General features: G+C 42.2%; 1 protein-coding gene and 1 long non-coding RNA gene across 3 annotated transcripts in view; one reads left to right on the forward strand and one right to left on the reverse strand.

Moving 5' to 3' along the window:
* The window catches only part of CAPSL (calcyphosine like), a 36687-nt gene extending 16464 nt beyond the window's left edge, over positions 1–20223 (reverse strand). Inside the window, exon 1 of one of the 2 annotated variants that reach the window (XM_025388580.1) lies at positions 20097–20223. The gene's annotated coding sequence lies outside the window, so the exon portion shown is untranslated. The other variant, XM_025388579.1, reaches the window with a different exon arrangement.
* Positions 20224–20244: 21 nt separating this feature from the next.
* LOC112626793 lies at positions 20245–21435 on the forward strand. The gene is made up of 2 exons (XR_003119960.1): positions 20245–20368; positions 21179–21435. It is a non-coding gene; the product is annotated as an uncharacterized LOC112626793 (long non-coding RNA).
* The last annotated feature ends 1688 nt before the right edge of the window (positions 21436–23123 follow it).

Raw genomic sequence — 23123 nt, forward strand, 5'->3', positions numbered from 1 at the left:
TGTGGTTTATGAAATAAAATATAAGAATCTCAAAGCACAGTTTGATGGTGCTTTCTCATAGGAAAGTGGGATCAAGTCCAGCAAGGCAAGAAACAGCCAGCCCAGTACTCCAGGCTGTCCCACCTCTTGTGGCTGACCCTACCCAGCGATGATGTGGGCAGTTTTTATCTGGAGTCTTTAATAAATTCAAGGGGAAAAAAAGTCCATTCTCTCCTGCTACCCTACCATGAAGCTTGAAATGCCCCTAGTAACCATCCTTTTGAATCATTGAATCACCCAGTTCACCAACCACTAGCTAATTGTATTGTGTACTTTTTCAAGGCACTATGCAGGAACAGAGTGCGGGAGTGTGAGGAATTATTCAGAGAACCAAGCCCTTGAATAGCCTAGAGTCTTCATTAGTTTGAATCCTGATCTCCTATATTTAAGCAGAACGGAAAACATAAAGTTTATTAAGCACCGGGGCTTTTAAGGAAGGCAGGATTGCACAGGATCTCAAGTGAAGAAGGGAGCTCCTCAGCGTTGAAGTTTCAATAAAGGCGCCAGGCACCAGGCCAAGAGTCAGTACCCAAACATATGTCACCGACTTCACAGCAGTACACAAAGTGTCCCTGCCTGCAGAAGACTGTCTGAACCTTAAAGATCCGGCGTGGTGACAACGGAGCGCATCCCTGTGCAAGGTGGAGAAGAGGTTGCACTCCCGACCCACTTGGCCGCAGCGCCACCACGTGTTCTCAGGCGTCTGCGCAGTCCCCCGGCCAGGCGTGCGGTTCAGTCTGCCTTTCACGCAGGTCTACTAAGAGCTCAGGAAGCGCCACGCAATGTGCCAGGGGTAGTATGAAAGCGGGACCAACACAACGCTTACAGCCTGGGGGTTGAGTGGAGAATGCAATCACAAGAGGGAGGGCTGCTTACCTGGCCTGGGAGTGGGGCTTTTTGAGGACCTCTCAGAGGAGGTGATGTCTGAGCTTTCATCCTAATGGAAGGTGGTAGTTATCGAGGCTGGGGACGTGGGGATAGAAGGATATTTTAGAGAGCAGGTGTACCAACTGTTAGACCAAGGTAAGAGAGAAACCAATATAATTAGGAAAGTACAAGTATTTCAGTATGGTTGGAGAATAGATGTATGGGTGGCAGGGGGAGATGAACAGTCGTGGAGATTCGGAGGAATTTGGGGTAAAGATGACACTGAGCAGGCGGGCAGCCATCAGATCCCAAAGAGCCTGGGGTGCCAGGGTGAGGTTTGGATTTTGTCCTGAGAGCAACAGGAGACCACAAAGTCTTCTTAAAAAGGGAAAGGCCGTTTGCATTGTACAGTGAAAAGGATGGATAGGAAGGTGGGACATAAGGCTAGCCAGTGGGAGACTGTTGTCTCCAGCTATGCTGCCTCGACGGTGTGGACGGAGAGAGAGGAAGAGATACAAGATGACCAGTGGCAGAACGTGCAGTTTGAGGGAGAGGGCGGACTCGGGGCTGGCATCCAGAGCTGTTGCTTGCACTCTCCACCCCCACCCTCCAGTGGCTGGTGGCAAGGGAGGATATTCACAGAAGCCTGGAGATTTGGGGCAGAGGCAGAGTGGAGCCACAGTAGCAGCGGTCCCATTTAGGCTGTCTCATTCCACTGTCCCGGTGCACAACCGACTGCCACGCCAAACTCTCTGTCGGCCTGGATTTTGCGAATTATTGTAGGAAGGATGTGGAAAGCGGAAAATGCGTGGGGTCTATATCTTCACGGTTCCCTCTATAAGGTTCGGAGACAGATTTAAGTGGACCCTTAGAAGAGGGAACCGCTCTAGCCCTAGCCCGCATCTATTGACTTGTCTTTGGTGCTCCCTGGTGGCAGTAAGCTGAATTACATCTCTCTCTCTTCTTTCTCTGTTCCTCTCCACCTGCAAACACAGAAGGGGATCTTACTGCTAAAGAGGCAACCCTAGAGATCATTGATCCAGACACCATAAGGCACCAAGGCTTTTACATCCTCTTTGTTGCAAAATCCAATGGAAAATTCTCACCTCACCCTCAAGAAACCCTCCCTCCTTTGACTTCTCTGACAGTACATTCCTGGTTTTCCTTTTTCAGGGAAATACAGTTCCTTGAAAGGGAACTGAAGCAGGTTTAGTCAGCTCGGATGAACTTTAGAGAAGAGCAGGGTTAACCTGTGTTAAAGTGGAGAGGGAGGGACAGAATTAGATAAATAGAAAGGGACAGTAAATGTGGTGTAGGGGACAGAGGCGAGATGTGTTTGAGGAGGAAAAGGAGCCTTCCCCGCTGACAGGGACGTGCAGTTGTGATGGCTGGACCATATGTTTCCTGGACAGTCTTCTTTTGCACCCCACTGCTTGGAACAGCAGGTACTGCGAGGAAGCTGTCCTGTTGAGGAAGTCCTGCAGGTCCAACCCTGTGACAACAGCAGCCATCTGCAGTCCAATTGTTCCGGGCACCTGTCCCATCTCTTGATGCTGTTGAGCCCTTTTTCCCCACAGCCAGGCCATGTCATTATTTTTGCCTTACGAACATTTGTAGGCATTTCTGTAATGGTTAGATACCTGTGCAAGTACATTAGCTATTTTCAATAGCAAGGAACCTGGGGTTGCTACAATGGTCCCATGTGCTTTTAAAACATTCTACGATGAGAAGAGAAGAAAGGAGAAATGTATACAGTAAGCAGCTACTGATGAGGCTTGTAGGGCATCAAGCTAGTTCCGAGAAGGTGGAAAACATTTGCCTTCTTTTAAATTCTCATCCAAGACAAAACATTTCCTATTTCTGCTAGCTCAGGCTTGATCCTGAGCACTGAGACTAGTCCCCCACAGAGATGGGGAACTTGATATGGTTTTTGCTCTCTCTCCGTAGTTGGAAACTGAGTATAAGGGTGAAATTTTGATTAAGACTCAGTCGACCTTTCAATACTTGAAACGTCATCTCAGTATGAGAAGAGAGATACAACAGACCATGTCTGAAGGCAATTAACGGAAAAAAATTAAACCATCTGCACTGACTTTAGTCCATTCAATAAACTAGATATTACTACGTGATAGATGGCAAAAACCCATAGTTCCTCAATAAGTTTCCCCTTAGAAAATGCCCTTCTGAAATATATATTGCATTTCAGATGTCTTAGTACAGTTGTGCTGCTAGAACAAAATACCATAGACTGGGTAATTTATAAACAAGAGAAATTTCTTTCTCATAGTTTTGGAGGCTGGAAAGTTCAAGATCAAAGTATCAGCAGATTTGGTGCCTGGCAAGGACTATTCTCTCTGCCTTTAAGATGGTGCCTTGAACTCGGGGTCCTCCAGAGGGGACAAATGCTGTGTCTTCACATGGCAGAAGAGAAGGAAGGGCAAAAAAGGGCTGAACAATTTGCAAAGTCACTTTTATAAACACCTTAATCTCATTCATGGGGGAGGGGTCCTTGTGACCTAACCAACTCCTAAAGACCACACCACTTAATACTATTGTATTGGGGATTCAGTTTCAACATGAATTTCAAACATTCAAATCATAGCACTAGGTGTTGAATATAGCCTAGTAGGTGGCTAGGAAATGAATAAATAGTGATGTCCTCCCAAAGAGACTGAAATTGAAGACTCTGACAGTTTGAATACGTGGCTTTTGCAGTACACAGAAGCCTCAGACAAGAATGTTTGTCAGTGTTGTTGACATCGTGAGAGTTACTTCACGGAGCCCATTTGAGTTTGAATCAACTGAACATACCCTTAGCACCACTAGCTATGCAAGACACTGTGCTAACTCTTCAGGCGATAATTATAGAGAAGTGCTTCTCAACTGGGTACGATCCCTCCCCAACCCCAGGAGACATTTGATAATGCCTCCTGCAAGACATTTTTGGTTGTTGCAATGGAAGTAGGGTAGAGTGTATTGGCATCTAATGGGTGGAGGCCAGGGATGCTGCTACACATCCTACACAAGATACACAAGACGGCCCCTGGCAACAAAGAATTACCAGTCAGAGATGTCCGCAGTACTGATGTTGAGAAGTCCTGCAATAGGGAAAGACCTGGGACCACTGTGGGTGCTGTTGAAAAACAAAAATGCCCACAGCACTCACCAAGTGCAGTAAATTAGACTCTTTTGGTGTAGATGCTGTGGCTGGGCATTTAATGTTTTTAGTTGGTTTTTATGTATCCCTAAATTTGAGAACATAAGCTATAGGAATTACAAGGTCACCCTCTAGTAAGAGGAGTAAGGCCTTATTATAACACAACACAGGGCAAGATAAAGGCATGAAGAGAACATGTAGTAATACAGTTGTAACTATGCTGGGGGCCAAGCCCTTGGCTAAGGACTTTACATACATCCACATATTGCCTCATGTGGTGGATTCTATCAAATACTGCTGCCCTATTACAGGAAGTCAGCAGAGACCTGAAGAACCCAGGTCACTTGTCTGAGAATGTGTCACTAGGGAGTAGCAGAGCCAGGGCTGAAAACAGTTGTTTTGGTTTTTTTTTCCTGAGACAGAGTCTTGCTCTGTCCCCCAGGCTGGAGTGCAGTGGTGTGTTCTCAGCTCACTGCAACCTCCACCTCCTGGGTTCAAGTGATTCTTTTACCTCAGCCCCCCGAGTAGCTGGGATTACAGGCGCCTGCCACCACGCCCAGCTAATTTTTGTATTTTTAGAAGAGACAGGGTTTCACCATGTTGGCCAGGCTGGTCTCGAACTCCTGACCTTGTGATCCACCCACCTTGGCCCCCCAGTGCTGGGATTATGGGCGTGAGCCACCATGCCCGGCCTTGAAAACAGTTCTAAGTCACTTCATGCAACAACTACACCATGATGTTGCTTAAAACTGGTTAATTGCTTTGGGGACTCAGAGAAGGTCCCTGAAATAAGAGATGCAGGAAAAGAAAAACTTCAGGGAAAAGAATACTTTGGAGTGCTGCTGGATTTCATACCAGCAGAGAGTGAGGATGGCAGTGCAGAGCAAAGCTGGGCCACTCACAGTCCCTAAACATGACCCCTTCTCCCATCTCAAGTCCTTGCTTGGGTTTTCAAGTCCTTAAGGCTCAGTGTAAATCCCTTCTGGTTAAGATGAAAAGTTTTACTTAGCCTCTTCCTGTTGTAGCAGCTATTTTTTTCTCTGTTTGTTTTAATTAAAATGATGTATGGGATTAGGCTCCAACATAGACGAATAGGAACAGCTCTAGCCTCCAGCTACCAGCATGAGCGACACAGAAGACAGGTGATTTCTGCATTTCCAACTGAGGTACTGGGTTCATCTCACTGGGGCATGTCGGACAGTGGGTGCAGGACAGTGGGTGCAGCCCAACAAGCAAGAGCCGAAGCAGGGCGAAGCATCACCTCACCCAGGAAGCGCAGGGGGGAAAGGAATTCCCTTTCCTAGCCAACAGAAACCATGACACACAACTCCTGGAAAATTGGGTCACTCCCACCCTAATACTGTCCTTTACCAAGGGTCTTAGCAAATGGAACACCAGGAGATTATATCCTGTACCTGGCTCAGAGGGTCCCACACCCATGGAGCCTCCCTCATTGCTAGCACAGCAGTCTGAGATCTAACTGCAAGGCGGCAGCGAGGCTCGGGGAGGGGCGCCCGCCATTGCTGAGGTTTAAATAGGTAAACAAAGTAGCCGAACTGGGTGGAGCTCAAACTGGGTGGAACCCACCGCAACTCAAGGAGACCTGCCTGCCTCTGTAGACTCGACCTCTGGGGACAGGGCATAGCCAAACAAAAGACAGCAGAAACCTCTGCAGATGTAGCTTTGAAGAGAGTAGTGGTTTTCCCAGCATGCAGTTGGAGATCTGAGAATGGACAGACTGTCTGCTCAAGGGGGTCCCTGACCCCCGAGTAGCCTAACTGGGAGACATCCCCCACTAGGGGCAGACTGACACCTCACACCTCACACGGCTGGGTACACCTCTGAGACAAAGCTTCCAGAGGAACGATCAGACAGCAACATTTTCTGTTCAGCAATATTCACTCTTCTGCAGCCTCCGCTGCGAATACCCAGGCAAACAGGGTCTAGAGTGGACCTCGAGCAAACTCCAACAGACCTGCAGCTGAAGGTCCTGACTGTTAGAAGGAAAAATAACAAAGAGAAAGGACATCCACATCAAAACCCCATCTGTACGTCAGCATCATCAAAGACCAAAGGTAGATAAAACCACAAAGATGGGGAAAAAACAGTATGGAAAAGCCGGAAATTCTAAAAATCAGAGAGCCTCTCACCCTCCAAAGGAATGCAGGTCCTTGCCAGCAACAGAACAAAACTGGATGGAGAATGACTTTGACGAGTTGAGAGAAGACTTCAGACAATCAAACTTCTCCAAGCTAAAGGAGGAATTACGAACCCAGCGCAAAGAAACTAAAAACCTTGGAAAAAAATTTGATGAATGGTTAACTAGAAAAACCAATGTAGAGAAGTCCTTAAACAAACTGATAGAGATGAAAACCATGACACAAGAACTCCATGACAAACGCACAAGATTCAGTAACTGACTCAATCAACTGGAAGAAAGGGTATCAGTGATTGAAGATCAAATGAATGAAATGAAATGAGAAGAGAAGTTTAGAGAAAAAAGAGTAAAATGAAATGAACAAAGCCTCCAAGAAATATGGGACTATGTGAAAAGAACAAATCTACATCTGATTGGTGTACCTGAAAGTGATGGGGAGAATGGAACCAAGTTGGAAAACACTCTGCAAGATATTATCCAGGAGAACTTCCCCAATCTAGCAAGGCAGGCCAACATTCAAATTCAGGAAACACAGAGAACGCCACAAAGACATTCCTTGAGAAGAGCAACTCTAAGACACCAAATTGTCAGATTCACCAAAGTTGAAATGAAGGAAAAAATGTTGAGGGCAGCCAGAGAGAAAGGTCGGGTTACCCACAAAGGGAAGCCCATCAGACTAACAGCAGATCTCTCAGCAGAAACTCTACAAGCCAGAAGAGAGTGGGGGCCAATATTCAACATTCATAAAGAAAAGAATTTTCAACCCAGAATTTCATATCCAGCCAAACTAAGTTTCATAAGTGAAGGACAAATAAAATCCTTTACAGACAAGCAAATGCTTAGAGATTTCGTCACCACCAGGCCTGCCCTACAAGAGCTCCTGAAGGAAGTACTACACATGGAAAGGAATAACAGGAACCAGCCACTGCAAAAACATGCCAAATTGTAAAGACCATCAATGCTAGGAAGAAACTGCATCAACTAACGATTAAAATAACCAGCTAACATCATAATGACAGGATCAAGTTCACTCATAACAATATTAACCTTAAATATAAATGGACTAAATGCTCCAATTAAAAGACACAGGCTGGCAAAATTGAATAAAGAGTCAAGACCCATCAATTTCCTGTATCCAGGAGACCCATCTCACATGCAGAGACACACATAGGCTCAAAATAAAGGGATGGAGGAAGATCTACCAAACAAATGGAAAAAAAAAAAAAGGCAGGTGTTGCAATCCCTAGTCTCTGATAAAACAGAGTTTAAACGAACAAAGATCAAAAGAGACAAAGAAGGCCATTATATAATGGTAAAGGGATCAATTCAACAAGAAGAGCTAACTATCCTAAATATATATGCACCCAATACAGGAGCACCTAGATTCATAAAGCAAGTACTTAGAGACTGACAAAGAGACTTCAACTCCCACACAATAATAATGGGAGACTTTAACACCCCACTGTCAACATTAGACAGATCAACGAGACAGAAAGTTAACAAGGATATCCAAGAATTGAACTCAACTCTGCACAAAGCAGATCTAATAGACATCTACAGAACTTTCCACCCCAAATCAACAGAATATACATTCTTCTCAGCACCACATCACACTTATTCCAAAATTGACCACATAGTCGGAAGTAAAGCACTCCTCAGCAAATGCAAAAGAACAGAAATTATAACAAACTGTCTCTCAGACCACAGTGTAATCAAACTAGAACTCAGGATTAAGAAACTCAATCAAAACTGCTCAACTACATGGAAACTGAACAACCTAACTACTGGATACATAACAAAATGAGGGCAGAAATAAAGATGTTCTTTGAAACCAATGAGAACAAAGATACAACATACCAGAATCTCTGGGACACATTTAAAGCAGTGTGTAGAGGGAAATTTATAGCACTAAATGCCCACAAGAGAAAGCAGGAAAGATCTAAAATTCACACCCTAACATCACAATTAAAAGAACTAGAGAAGCAAGAGCAAACACATTCAAAAGCTAACAGAAGGCGAGAAATAACTAAGATCAGAGCAGAACTGAAGGAGATAGAGACACAAAAAACCCTCCAAAAAAATCAATGAATCCCTTGCAAGGGATATGAAGGACCTCTTCAAGGAGAACTACAAACCACTGCTCAGTGAAATAAAAGAGGACACAAACAAATGGAAGAACATTCCATGCTTATGGATAGGAAGAATCAATATCGTGAAAATGGCCATACTGCCCAAGGTAATTTATAGATTCAATGTCATCCCCATTAAGCTACCAATGACTTTCTTCACAGAATTGGAAAAAACTAATTTAAAGTTCATATGGAACCAAAAAGGAGTCTGCATTGCCAAGACAGTCCTAAGCCAAACAAAGATTGAGGCATCACACTACCTGACTTCAAACTGTACTACAAGGCTATGGTAACCAAAACAGCATGGTACTGGTACCAAAACAGAAATATAGACAATGGAACAGAACAGAGCCCTCAGAAATAATACCAGACATCTACAACCATCTGATCTTTGACAAACCTGACAAAAACAAGAAATGGGGAAAGGATTCCCTATTTAATAAATGGTGCTGGGAAAATTGGCTAGCCATAAGTAGAAAGTTGAAACTGGATCCCTTCCTTACACTTTACATAAAAATTAATTCAAGATGGATTAGAGACTTAAATGTTAGACCTAAAACCATAAAAACCCTAGAAGAAAACCTAGGGAATACCATTCAGGACATAGGCCTGGGCAAGGATTTCATGTCTAAAACACCAAAAGCAATGGCAACAAAAGCCAAAATTGACAAATGGGATCTAATTAAACTAAAGAGCTTCTGCACAGCAAAAGAAACTACCATCAGAGTGAACAGGCAACCTACGGAATGGGAGAAAATTTTTGCAATCTACTCATCTGACAAAGGGCTAATATCCAGAACCTACAAAGGACTCAAAAAAATTTACAAGAAAAAAACAAACAACCCCATCAAAAAGTGAGCAAAGGATATGAACAGGCACTTCTCAAAAGAAGACGTTTATGCAGCCAACAGACACCTGAAAAAAATGCTCATCATCACTAGCCATCAGAGAAATGCAAATCAAAACCACAATGAAATACCATCTCACACCAGTTAGAATGGCGATCTTTAAAAAGTCAGGAAACAGCAGGTGCTGGAGAGGATGTGGAGAAACAGGAACACTTTTACACTATTGGTGGAACTGTAAACTAGTTCAACCATTGTGGAAGACAGTGTGGCAATTCCTCAAGGATCTAGAACTAGAAATACCATTTGACCCAGTCATCCCATTACTGGGTGTATACGCAAAGGATTATAAATCATGCTGCTATAAAGACACATGCACACGTATGTTTACTGCGGCACTATTCACAATAGCAAAGACTTGGAACCAATCCAAATGTTCATCAATGACGGACTGGATTAAGAAAATGTGGCATATATACACCATGGAATATTATGCAGCCATAAAAAAGGATAAGTTCATGTCCTTTGTAGGGACATGGATGCAGCTGGAAACCATTGTTCTCAGCAAACTATTGCAAGGGCAGAAAACCAAACACCACATGTTCTCACTCATAGGTGGGAATTGAACAATGAGAACACCTGGACACAGGGTGGGGAACATCACACACCGGGGCCTGTTGTGGGGTGGGGGGAGGGGGGAGGGATAGCATTAGGAGATATACCTAATGTAAATGATGAGTTAATGGGTGCAGGACACCAACATGGCGCATGTATACATATGTAACAAACCTGCACGTTGTGCACATGTACCCTAGAACTTAAAGTACAATAAAAAAGAAAAAAAAAAGATGCGTGAGGATTTTTAAATCAAACTCAAAACTTCTGCACTGATTACCTTCATATCATTTACTATTTTCCCACAATTTATTTTTAAAATTTTTTCTAAAATGTATGAATATATGAAACATCTGGTTTTTGTTTGGATTGCCAACTTCCACATACCACATAAAGTATGATGGCATTTCATCTATACTTAAGTGAAATAGCATACTGTGGAAATAAGATGTCACTGAGGTCTGGCATCTTGCCAGTTTTTCTGTGCATCAAAATACATTTTCTCAAAATGCTTAAAATGCATGTTGCAGCCACTCTCAATAGGCAGGTTTGTGTAGAGCCCATTTGTGCTAAACCACAGTCTTTACTTCTTTCTAGTGATCTTTGAGATGTGAATTCAGTCCTTATTTTAATGTTTGTGATATGGTACATTTTAAAAATAATATTTTATAAATATCATTGTGATAAAGTGTTTACTTCATACATATTCGTATTTCATTTTATTCACTGAACCAGGGTTGGGAGTAGGGCTAAGTAAGAAAAAGGCATAATGTTTAAAGAGGCACACAGTCTCAGAATCATGCAAATGTCAACCATACACTTGCCCAAGCCTGAGAATGAGTGTCTCCTTAAATAGTGCACCCTAAACACCTACCTTGCCTCACTCTAGTCTTGGTTCTGCATTAACACATGTTTATTAAACACCTATTATGTGCCATACAAGAGGAATGATGAGACAGCCAAGGTTCCAACCCTTGGAAGTTTACATTCCTAGAAGTAGTTTTAACTTGATTAAATTTGAATTACAGCTAGTTTTTTAGACACTGCCACCTGGCTGAGACAAAGTCATTCTATTCCCCTTTTTCTCTGCTGTATTCCACTTTCTACTGGGTAGGCATAGGAACCAGTTCTGGCCAAAGGGACCCAAAGGAAAGTGCTGAGAGCTCTGGAATATCTCTCTCATCTCTTTTGCTTTCCTCATGCCTTGAGTGAGGATGTAATGTCTGGAACTGTGGCAGCCTCTACGCAATCATGAGGGAAGGGCCAAGGGAATCATATCCATACCAATTTAGAGCCCTGACATCATCGAGCTGCTGCACCAATGTTGGCAATTTCTTGACTTCACACTCCTGTCTTGTAAGAAACATAAATCTCTTTGCATTATCTGTTTAATAGGCTGTTGGTCAGGTCTTCAGTCACTTGCAGTCAAATTATTCCTAACTGATACAGACGGCAAAAAGCTTATTCCTGCTATGTTTGGACTGACCGTAAATAGTGACCTTTAGCTGGGTAAAATAACTAGCAATCCAGTGTGAGAAGAGATTCACCCCTGAGAATCATGACGAGAGAGAAAGTCACTCCATTATAACCACTTCTCTCAGCAGAATTTTGTCAAGTAGCAGTCTCTCCAGCACTTTTGACTATGAAAGAGAACAAAATAAACAGCTTAGCATAATATTCAAGAACCCATGTAACTGACACAATGTGGTTAAAAAAAAAAAAAAAGAAACCCAGGTTTAATAAAATACAGAGGCCCCAAGGTTACAGGGTCCTTTTCATAATAAGCACCCACTGGGAATGTCAGGGGCATGCACTCTCCTAATAGCTCTCTCCTTGCTGTCTTCTCCATCTTGCTTTTCCCTTTGCTGTGCCTTGAGTCTCTAGGGTTTTTACCAAGAAATAGCTTACAGTCTATTCTGAGTTAGGTCAACCTGCTCGATGCAACATCTTAAAGAAACAGAGTAAGAAGCTACCTAAACTATGCGAAGGTAAGCAAAGATTTAGCTGAATTGCAAAATAGAGAAATAAATACACAAATAAATAAAACCAAGACAAAAGAAAAATAAAACTTCTTTTGATTTCAATGGTTATGCTCTTAAGATCAACCAGGTAACTTTCAAATATTCCATTTTTGCTATGAAGTCGTGACCTCAGAAAATTATTTCAAACCCACTGCAAGGACAAAGCCCAACTGGTACATCTTCTATCACCCTTTTAGATGCAGGTAAAGCCACAGCTCTGGCGGACATTTGCCCTTTTGCAGCCATTAGTCACCAAAATCACTTAGTAACTATCTTGCAGTCCGTTAGAATGAATGCTTCTTTTGGAGTCATTTGTCTATTTTAATGTTTACTTTATGACCACTTAGAAATCTAGTCAATTATTTGTATCCTAGTTGTTCTTAACTGATACTTCTAGAAAACCAAAAAGTGTTAAGGGATAAAAATCCAATGTCAGGTCAGGCGCGGTGGCTCACACCTGTAATCCCAGCCCTTTGGGAGGCTGAGGCGTGTGGATCACCTGAGGTCCGGAGTTTGAGACCAGCCTGACCAACATAGAGAAACTCATCTCTACTAAAAATACAAAATTAGCAGGGCATGGTGGCGCATGCCGGTAATCCCATCTACTCCAGAGGCTGAGGCAGGAGAATGGCTTGAACCCGGGAGGCAGAGGTTGCTGTGAGCTGAGATCGCAACATTGCACTCCAGCCTGGGAGTGCAATGAGCGAAACTCTGTCCCAAAAAGAAAAAAAAAAAAAGAAATCCAATGTCATAGTGCCAACATCAGTGTAGATCAGCATATCAGTTATGAATTGTGTCCAGCAACTCATAATAGAAGTAGGTCCTGTCTCTGAAAATGATAGAGATTTACTTTACTTTCACGTAAAAGAAGTCTGGAAGTGCTTCAAGTCGTCATCAGTGTTTCCAGACTCTCCTATCTTTCTACCCTAGCGTAGTTTTTATACTCAAAGTTGCCTAAAGGTATATAATATTCATACATAATAGCCATAGCAGCTCCAGCTATTACCTCCACACTCCAAGCAAAAGAAAAGAAAAAGGGGAAAAGGCAAGAAGGATGCTCTTCTCAACGAAATCAGCCCTTTCTGAACTGGTTCCCAGAAGATTCGCCCAATTCCTTCTATGTAAATCTCATCAGCCACTCCAAAGGAGTCTGGGAAACCTGATTTTTGACTGGATACTTTGCCACCCACAAGGTTCTGTTTATAAAAAAGAAGACAGTGGCTATTGAGTAGGCAACTTACAGTTTCTGCCTCAGTTGCCAGAAGAAATATTGTTATTCCAAAAAGTAAGAGTGCGAGCATGTCTAAATCAGCTTATTTCACAAAACCGTGTGGAGCATGAAGCTTTCTAAACATGTGGAGCAACCAGGTCACTCTGATGCAGAAGACTAAGGAAAGCCCTAAGGGCAGACGTCAACACATTGATGATTTCTCCCCTTTCACCTCCGTTCACCCAAAGCAAATAAGGCTCACTTTTCCATGGGCAGTTAGGAAGGACACCCTCAGTGCAGGCAAACATAACCTAAAATAATCCAGGCCTGGGACATCAGACCACACCCCATGGGCCAAATTTGGCCCTCCACCTGGTTTTGTAAATAACATTTTTTTGGAAAATAGCCACATGCTTGTATTTATATATGGTTTGTGGCAGCTTTCACATTACAACTCAAAAGTTGAATAGCTGCATCATAGACCTTCTGGCCCATGAAGCCTAAATTTCCTACTCTCTGGCCTTATACAGAAATACTTTGCTGACCTCCAGGACTATGCAAAAGATAAGAACAAGAGTAATAGGAAACATTTTCTGCACACTTACTCTGTCCCATGTTCTCTGCTAAAAGGGTGGCCTGTGTCTTGCAAGTTTTTCACAGTTTGTTTAGAACAGAAAATTTGTCTGGTATAAAGTAAGTCTTGATAACAATTCGTATAGGTTACAGACATAGCTATATCCACTTTTCACAAAATAAGGAAACTGAGCTACAGAGAGATTTGGAGGTTGTCTCAGTTCATACATCGGTAGCAAAACCAAGATTCTGAGCAGGACCTTTTGCATCTGCCAGTCCCCCAGCAGCCTTTTGTAAATTATCTGTGGATAATTTATTTCACAAAACCATGTGGAGCATGAAGCTTTCTAAACATGGAGCAACCAGGTCACTCTGATGCAGAAGACTAAGGAAAGCCCTAAGGGCAGATGTCAACACATTGATGACTTCTCCCTTTTCACCTCCGTTCACCCAAAGCAAATAAGACTCACTTTTCCATGGGCAGTTAGGAAGGATGTCGTCAGTGCAGGCAAACATAATCTAAAATAATCTAGGCCCGGGACATCAGACCACACCCCGTGGGCCAAATTTGGCCCCTGACCTGGTGTATCTCAGAAAATGTTCATTTTTTAAAACAGGAAACCCCTATAGTCACCACAGGACACTCATTTTTTTTAATGATACTTTAAGTTCTAAAGTACATGTGCACAATGTGCAGGTTTGTTACATATGTATACATGTGCCATGTTGGTGCGCTGCACCCGTTAACTCGTCATTTACATTAGGTATATCTCCTAATGCTATCCCTCCCCCCTACCCTCACCCCACGACAGGCCCCGGTGTGTGATGTTCCCCACCCTGTGTCCAAGTGATCTCATTGTTCAATTCCCACCTATGAGTGAGAACATGCAGTGTTTGGTTTTCCGCCCTTGCGATAGTTTGCTGAGAACAATGGTTTCCAGCTGCATCCATGTCCCTACAAAGGACATGAGCTCATCCTTTTTTATGGCTGCATAATATTCCATGGTGTATATATGCCACATTTTCTTACTCCAGTCCATCATTGATGGACATTTGGATTGGTTCCAAGTCTTTGCTATTGTGAATAGTGCCGCAGTAAACATACGTGTGCATGTGTCTTTATAGCAGCATGATTTATAATCCTTTGCGTATATACCCAGTAGGGATGGCTGGTATTTCTAGTTTTAGATCCTTAAGGAATCGCCATACCGTCCTCCACAATGGCTGAACTAGTTTACAGTCCCACCAACAGTGTAAAAGTGTTCCTATTTCTCCACATCCTCTCCAGCACCTGCTGTTTCCTGACTTTTTCATGATCACCATTCTAACTGGTGTGAGATGGTATTTCATTGTGGTTTTGATTTGCATCATTTATAAAACTGGGTCAGGCTTATTAGCAATATTGAGTCCAAAGTACACTAAGTAAGAAGGACTGATGCTGTTTGTTACTGAAGAGTGTTTGCCTGCTCCTCCCTAGGCGTGAAGAACTCCTGTCTAGGCTAGAGGGGTAACTGCAGAGAGGACACACACTAAGCAGAGCTTCTAAAGAAAGTAAGAAGAGCTGTCATCCACCTCTCAACCAAAGACTGTCCTGCTCTCTCAAACTATATTTTTTAGTTTGGGAAATTTTAATTCTATTTGACTTCAGTTTACAAGAAAATATACAAGAATTTTAAAATTATTCTCAGACTGCAGGAAAAGCAGTATGTTGAGTGGCAATGGAAGTATGGCTAAAAATGTGGGAGACAATCTGCTCCAAAGAATATCATGAATTGAACAAACATTCATGGGCATTAGGAAACCTGCCTGTGAGAAGCCAACATGTGGCCATTTCTACATTTGTGTCTTGTAATGCCATCTTCTCCCAAATGCCAATCTGTTGACTTCTGAAATACAGAAAACTGCTCTTTTGAACCTTGATATGTTTTCTTTATACAAAGCTGTCTGATATCAGAATAAAGAGCAACATTTTACAAAGAAAATTCTTATTTCATTTTCCAAGAGATTAAAGCAACAGTTGAAGCCAAAAGTGTTATTCCACGAGCTAAACACTCCCACTCCTTGCTCTGGAGCACCTCACCACCACCTCCACAAGTTACGAGCAGAGGTTGGCCCTCTTGGCACCAAGCGCACCTTCCATCCAGAGACACCCAGATTTTCCTCTATTCCTCATTCAATTATAAGCCTCCTCATCTTGATCAACCTCTGAACAGCAGTCGTCACTGATGAGATGAATATTGTTAGCCCGTGTGCTTCTCCTGATTCATTCCCCACTCACATCTGTGCTACAAGAGGTTAACCTCCATAAACTGTGTTAACCACACTTCCCTGCTCACTGGCTTCCAGCTGTGTTCCACCATTTGGAGGCATCAGCAGAAGATCAGAGGAGAGGAGGAGATAGAGGTTGGAGTATTTATTTCCCCAGCTTCCACTCTGCCAAGCCACAGTTTTTCAGTGACCATATCCTTCACCAAAGGCAGCCCTCCCTACAGAAATGCTTTGATTGAGATATGAAAACCACTCCTCCTTTTGCCCCTTTAGGGCTATGGATAACACCTTTCTTGCCCCTTCTGACTGTGGCATTGCTGGGTGTCTCATTATGCTTTCTCTATATTGCTTAGCCCTATCCACACTTCTGTGAATTGTCCTTCATTAAACTCTTTTCTGTTACTACTTTTGAATGTGCCATCAATTTCCTGCCAAGACACTGATTGGTACAATGTCTTTATCCTGGATGGTATCTGATTTTGCCTAAGGAACCCTACCCCTCTTGCAGTCTTCTCAGATGAAAGCACCTCTTACCCCAAATTCTAAGTATTAAGGAACCTCACAGATTTTAAGATGCAGCCTGTCACCTCCACGTCATGACCTATACCCACATCCTTCTTTGAAGCACAGCCTAGCTGGACAGACTTCCTATATTCCTCTTTGGTTCTGTCAGTTTATAAATCACTGAGACTCTGAATGTTGCCTCAGAGATGTCCTCTCCATTTCAAATAGTGTCATCAATCTGGGAAAACCTAGAGCTCATCTAGATAATCCATCCAACAGGCAGCTATGAAGTTCCTGGAGCTCCTTGCTTTCTACCAACTCAACTCTATCTGTTTTTTGTCTCAGCATTCTCTCCCAACCAAATCTGGTCTCCTCTGAAAGTCCAAAATTCTTTTTTTTTTTTTTTTTTGAGACAGGATCTCACTCTGTAGCCCAGGCTGGAGCACAGTGGTGCCATCGTAGCTCACTGCAGCCTCAATCTCCTGGGCACAAGTGATCCTCCCACCAAAGCCTCCCAAGTAGCTAGGACTACAGGGGCGCACCACAACACTCAACTAATTTTTACTTCTTTTTAGTAGAGACAGGATCTTGCTATGTTGCCCAGGCTGGTCTTGAATTCCTAAGCTCAAGCAATCCTCCCAATTTGGCCTTCCAAAATGCTGAGATTACAGATATGAGCCACTGTGCCCAGACTGAAAGTTCAAAATTCAAGATTGACTTTCTCTGCACTGTTCAGTTCCATTATTCCAATTTGCTTCTGACCTTATGAGACCTCCAGTCTTTTGGCCCTACATTTTCACCCCAGACATTACCTACCTCATTTTCCCTTCTGGATTCACTTCCTTTCTTATCCATTTTACACACTCTGCGCATCTTTCTGACCATCCAGTACCAGTGCCTTCCTTCTTGACTCTCATTTGTCAATCTCCCACCCTCTCAAAATAATAGCTAACTTGGTTCAATTTGCCCATGCTCCATGTACTTAAAGGCAGACTGAAGTGCAGCTAAATAAACCCACATGCCAGCAGGGACAGGTGTCACTGCATTTCTTCCTTAACCACAGCTAGGCCTTCTGCAACACACAACTCTACTTTTCTATGATGTTGGTCAGGTTCTTATTCCAGTCTCCTCAAAGGCTAATCCAAATCTTTGCCACTCCAGACCTTGCCTTGAAAGACCCAGAAAAAAATGGAGCCACAAGTTATGAACAAATTCACATCACCCTCCTCCAAATCTATAAAAATATAGAGCTATTAGGGCATCCTGACTTCATCATCCCTCCCCCAAGAGAGTTCTGAACTTCCTCCCACCTAAGGATGCCCTCTCTACCTGTAACACAGAAGCCTAACCCTCTAAGACTCTCAGCCATCAGTTATGCCCTTTTCCTCCTCTCCACCAGCTCCTTCCTTTAGTTCATGAATCCGCTGTTGTCCCTCAGTCCTGGACTCCCTCTAGCTATCACCCCTCAAAGTCAAACTATTTGAAAGAATGTCCAGACTTTCCACTTTCTCATGCCCCATTCATACTTTGGTCCATTTCAGTATGGTCTTCACTCTGTCATTCCAACAAATATACTCTCCAATAAGTCATTGCTAAACTGTTTGCCAACTTCAACAGTCATTAGCCCTTAGTTCACATCTCCCAAGAGTTGACTATTGGTCATTCTTCCTTTTTAACACGCTTTCTGTCAATGGCTATAAATCTAATTTCCTGTCTCTCCTCCTCCCTCTTGGATCTGTCCTATTTTGGTTCTTCCTTGTCTTCACCTGCTTCTTAAGTGCTGTTTCTCAGGCTTCAGTTATCTATTCTCTTCTCACTATTCCACTATCCTATGGCAATCTCAGCCATATCCCCTGATACAATGATGACTACCAAACTTTATTCTAATGTAGGCACTCTCTGGAGCCAGATTTCTCACAAAACATGTGCACTTGGGTGACCTACAGACACTTTCAGTTTAATGTTCCAGAGCCAAATTCATTACCTATCTTCCTTACTCCTTGCTTCAGGAAACAGCAATACCATTTACCCGGATCACTAACTGACTATCATCCTAGACTCTTCCTCTCCCTTTACATCCAATTGGCAGCTAAGTCCTATAGAGTTTCACTACCTTGACACATCCTGCATTTCCATTCCCTTATCTCCATTGCCACGGATACTGACTCAGCCCACGGCATGGTAACTTCTCATTTCCACCATTGCAACTGTCTACTAGCTGGTTTCCTGCTCCTAGCTTTGCCCTCTCTGCTTTGTCTTTCAGAAGACTGAGCAATCTTTAGAAAATGAAAACATGAACTTCACGATCTAGTTTAAGACTTTTTGATGGTTCCACATTGTATACAGGTAAAATGAAAGTTCTTAGCACTGAATTCATGCATTGACCCTTCCTATGTCTCTAGCCATTTCTAGTAATTCTCCATCCATTCAAAATCTATCCTGCATCTCTACTCACTCACTTTCCCCAAACACACCATAGCATTCTATATCTCTGTGCCTTTGTACATGTAGTCATACTTTCAGGTACCCCTTCTTTTTCCTGTTGGCCCAGAGAAGTCCCACCCATCCTTCCATAATCATGTGGTGAAGTCCAAATAGCATTCACATTGCATGACAATGTAATTTGTTTTCAGAATTACTTGCCTTGCTAGACAGACTATAAGGTCCTTACGAGCAAGGGCTGTATATTTTGTGTTTCCTATCATCATATCATCAGGGCTTAGCAAGATGCTGTTATATTGCTATCAGAATTTATCATTGCCATTACTATTGGGTAATTGCTATCAGAATATAAATACAAATGTATGCCTGAAATTCAAATCTCAATATTTAAAACTTTTAATTACAAAATAGATTTTTGTGGTTGTAGGGTTTGAGGAAAAAATAAGTCAAAAAAAAAAAGGAAATAATTTCATCTACTTAATATGGCTTAAATACTCCTCAGACTGAAGACAATAGAGATGGCTGCCTGGGTCATTGGTGGTGTCCTTTACTGAGAATGTAAAGAAGGACCCACTCAAGTCTCTGATGAATCAAATCAAATATTTGATATAATTTTGAACAAGCCATGTAAGTACACTTTAATAAGCATTCTAATTTTTATTCTGATTCTCAGTTATCAGTGTATAGCAGAAATAGCATAAGTTTAAGTATCAGACAAAGCAAGGTCTGAATGAAAGTTGAAATGTTTTATTGTTCTGTGTCTTGGAAATGCTGAACCTCCCTGAAACTCAGTTTTATCAGTGGTCATCAGGATCGTTAGAGCAATTCACCCAAACCCTTCACGCTCAAATACCTAGTACTTAATGACTGCTCAGTAATGTTTACTTCCTTCCCCTTTACTGAATGAAATTGATTTTTGTACATGTTTATCTAAGCATTTTTTTGCAAAGATTACAAAAATCTTTCCCAGTACCAAGCTCTTTCCTCTTTTCACTAACAGCCTAGTGATGGCTTCGTTAGTCCAAGAACTCTCAAAGACTTTTAGGTTTTCTTTTTAGAGAGTACCATCTACTGTCTTCTTTTCTTGGCTAAGACACACCAAGAAGAAAAAAACCAAACATCAAATTATAGAATAGATTAAAAAAAATTGATTTACCTTAAATGCTAACCTTTTGCCACCAGTTGCTTCAAACTGAAACTATGGACGCTGTCTCCTGCATCTAGGAAAACTGGTTCCTCCCAAGCCACCTTAGCCTCCTCCCTCTTACCTTTCTTCCTCAGAGGCCCTGGTCCACTCTCTTAGTATTAATTGGACAGCCTGCGATTACTGCTGCAGACTCACAGCCTGATTGGCTCTGCTCACTGTCAATCTCTACTCTGGTTCTGCCTTTTCTCAAGTTTACACTCCTGTTGCCTAGGATATCTCAGTGACTGTGAAAGCTCAAGCCATTTGCACTGGGAGAGAAGCAAGCAGGAAGTTTTGCTGGCAATGGTTTGGTTTCTAGAACAGCATCAAAACTTGTCTCCCATGTTTTGTAAGGTAGTATTCAGCACATGGTCTTCTTTCTTTTAGGCAGCACTTTCCTGTCCTTCTGTTGTCCCCAGAAACCTTACTGCTAGGGTGCCTCATTACTAGGTGAAACTTAAAACCACAACTCTTGGGAGCAGGCAGGAGTAATTATAGGTGATTCAAGGTTCTCCCTCCTTCTCTGTATTTGCAGAGGATGACATTTTTGCTGTTTTCATCCTTGGTTTCTTCTCTTCTTTTCTCTTTTTGTCTCTTTTTACTTCTGTTTTTCACATGTTCCCTAGCAGTTACTTTGCCAGATAAGAAGAAACCTTGTGGCTTAGTTAGAGGAAAATATCTACATTACGCTCTCCTTCATTGTGTGTCTATGACATCCACCCTACCCTTGCCATTCCCACTCCTGCACATCCTGCTCTCAGGAGCAGGCAGGTATAATTACTGGTGATTCAGACCTTACACTTCCCTCTTTCTCTCTCTCTTTCTCTCTTTCTCTCTCTCTCTCTCTCTCTCTCTCTCTGTCACACACACACACACACACACACACCCCTCTGTATATAACATAATCCTGGCTGTGTGCAGCATCCTTGCAGTATGAGAACTCACAGAACTGAGTAGATGCCAGGCACCCAGCTCTGCAGACTACAAGGCAAGTTCTTTCACGGATTTGACAAGGGTCTGGGTCCTTTCCTGTATCTGCAGGGAGTATGCATAGTAGCTATTTCATCCTTTTATCTGAATTGTCTGAAGAATTGTCCCAGAATTAAGCAATTAGAACTATGGTTCTTCCAGGGCGACCTCAGATATCTAATGTTTTCTTTTCAGTGGTTTAACCCAGGTATCATGCATTTTAAACTTTTAAGAAGAAACTTAATTCCATCTGCGAATGCAAAAGCAAATATGAGGGTACAAACATTTAAATATTAAGTTTTTCTTGAAAGCCACCTACCAGACAGCAAGTTTGGGGCAATAAAGATAAAAAAGAAACAGGAAAATGGGGACGACGGACAGTATGATGGAGCCATCGTGCAAGCCCTCAATAGTCTGCCTCTAGGCTGTCAAATAAAGTAAAAAGAACAAAATCTCTGGAGTACTTAAGCAACGTTTTTGCTTGTTTCTACTCCTAGCAACTGGTGTAATTCCAAGGGTTTCACCATGTGTAGAGATAGTATCTACCAGATCCAGTTCAAAAAACTAGATCTGGGTTTGTGGTATTGGGTTTCTGACATGATTGATTATATTTTAAGGCATAAGTATTCTTTCCAGTGGTAAAGAAGACAATGATAGTCTATGGTGCAATGTGGTAAAAAGATTTGTAAAATATTACTACTGGATTCCTAATCAAATATTCATAAAAGGCAAATCTCTGAGTAATTGTGATACCTTAAAATATTTTAGTCAAACTAATAAATGTAATGAGGATGACTGCTCCTAACTGTGGTAGACGAAGTAAAGAAAAAGGATGAACTCAGGGCTTGAAATTCCAAGTTCAAGTTCCACATAAATGATCTGAAACCTTCTATGTCTTCCCAGAGGAATGTATTTATCTCCCATTGTCATCAGCCTGAGGTTTCAGAGAATCAAATCTAGAGTCTCATCCTGAGAGTGGCAGAATTACAGTGCAAATTGAATTCCCAAACAGGCAAAGTACCTTCTGCTAAACTGAGGGAATTGATTGGGAAGGAATGAGATTCTGAAAATTGGAATGAAACATGTAGGGTAGATCCTGATGAAGCTGAGGATACTTAACCTCTGAATTCTCCTGCATCTTCTTTGCCAGTAGGAGCAACCCTGCTATTCATGTCTGAGAAAGTTCATCCTGATTTTTCAAAGGAAAGTGTACTAGCACCTCTGAAGTATTTTAATTGGAAGACACTGCTGATTATCCTCAGAATCTACTTCCACCAAACCTCTTGACTTGTAGAACTCTATCTAGACTCTAGTCCCAACAGGCTTGAAAGAGAAATTAAAATTGTGAACCAACGGAAAACATAGTACATACCAAAAGTAGTGCGCATTTTTTTCAATTTATACAGACAGAAATCTGGTGAATACATGTGAGAATGTAAGTTAATAGTGTGAAATAATGGTTGAAGGAACATAAAGTTCACTCGAGATGAATTTATTGATACAGGCCCACAAAGCACAAATTCTCAATATAGCGTTGCAGCTCGATGGGTTATATACAGCTCTGTGTTTGTCTGGTTGAGTTAAAAATGAAACAAAGGGTAGCCTGCACTAAATGAAGCTGAAATACCAGAATTGCCTTGGGACACTGAAGAGGAAGGTATGTAAAGGTGTAGGGAGATTGAAATGTTGGACTGGATTTCTCATGCAAGACATGATTACCAAGGGAAATTGGGTTGCTACTACACGCTGATGTAAAGAGTAAGTCTGAAAAGGAACAAAATCATGTCCTTTGCAGGGACATGGATGGAGCTGGAAGCCATCCTCAGCAAATTAATGCAGGAACAGAAAACCAAATACTGCATGTTCTCTTATAAATAGGAGCTAAATAATGAGACCACATGAACACACGGAGGGGAGCAACATACACTGGGGCCTGTCAGAGGATGTGGGGAGAGGAGGGAGGGGATCAGGAAGAATAACTAATAGATGCTGGGCTCAATATCTAGGTGATGGGAGGATCTGTGCAGCAAACCACCATGGCACACATTTACCTGTGTAACAAACCTGCACATAAACCCCCGAACGTAAAATAAAAGTTGGAAAAAAAAAAAAAAGAAGCAAATACTATGTTTTCATTTTC

The sequence above is a fragment of the Theropithecus gelada genome, chromosome 6 (genome assembly GCF_003255815.1).
Source record: "Theropithecus gelada isolate Dixy chromosome 6, Tgel_1.0, whole genome shotgun sequence".
In the NCBI taxonomy this organism is placed as follows: Eukaryota; Metazoa; Chordata; class Mammalia; order Primates; family Cercopithecidae; genus Theropithecus; species Theropithecus gelada.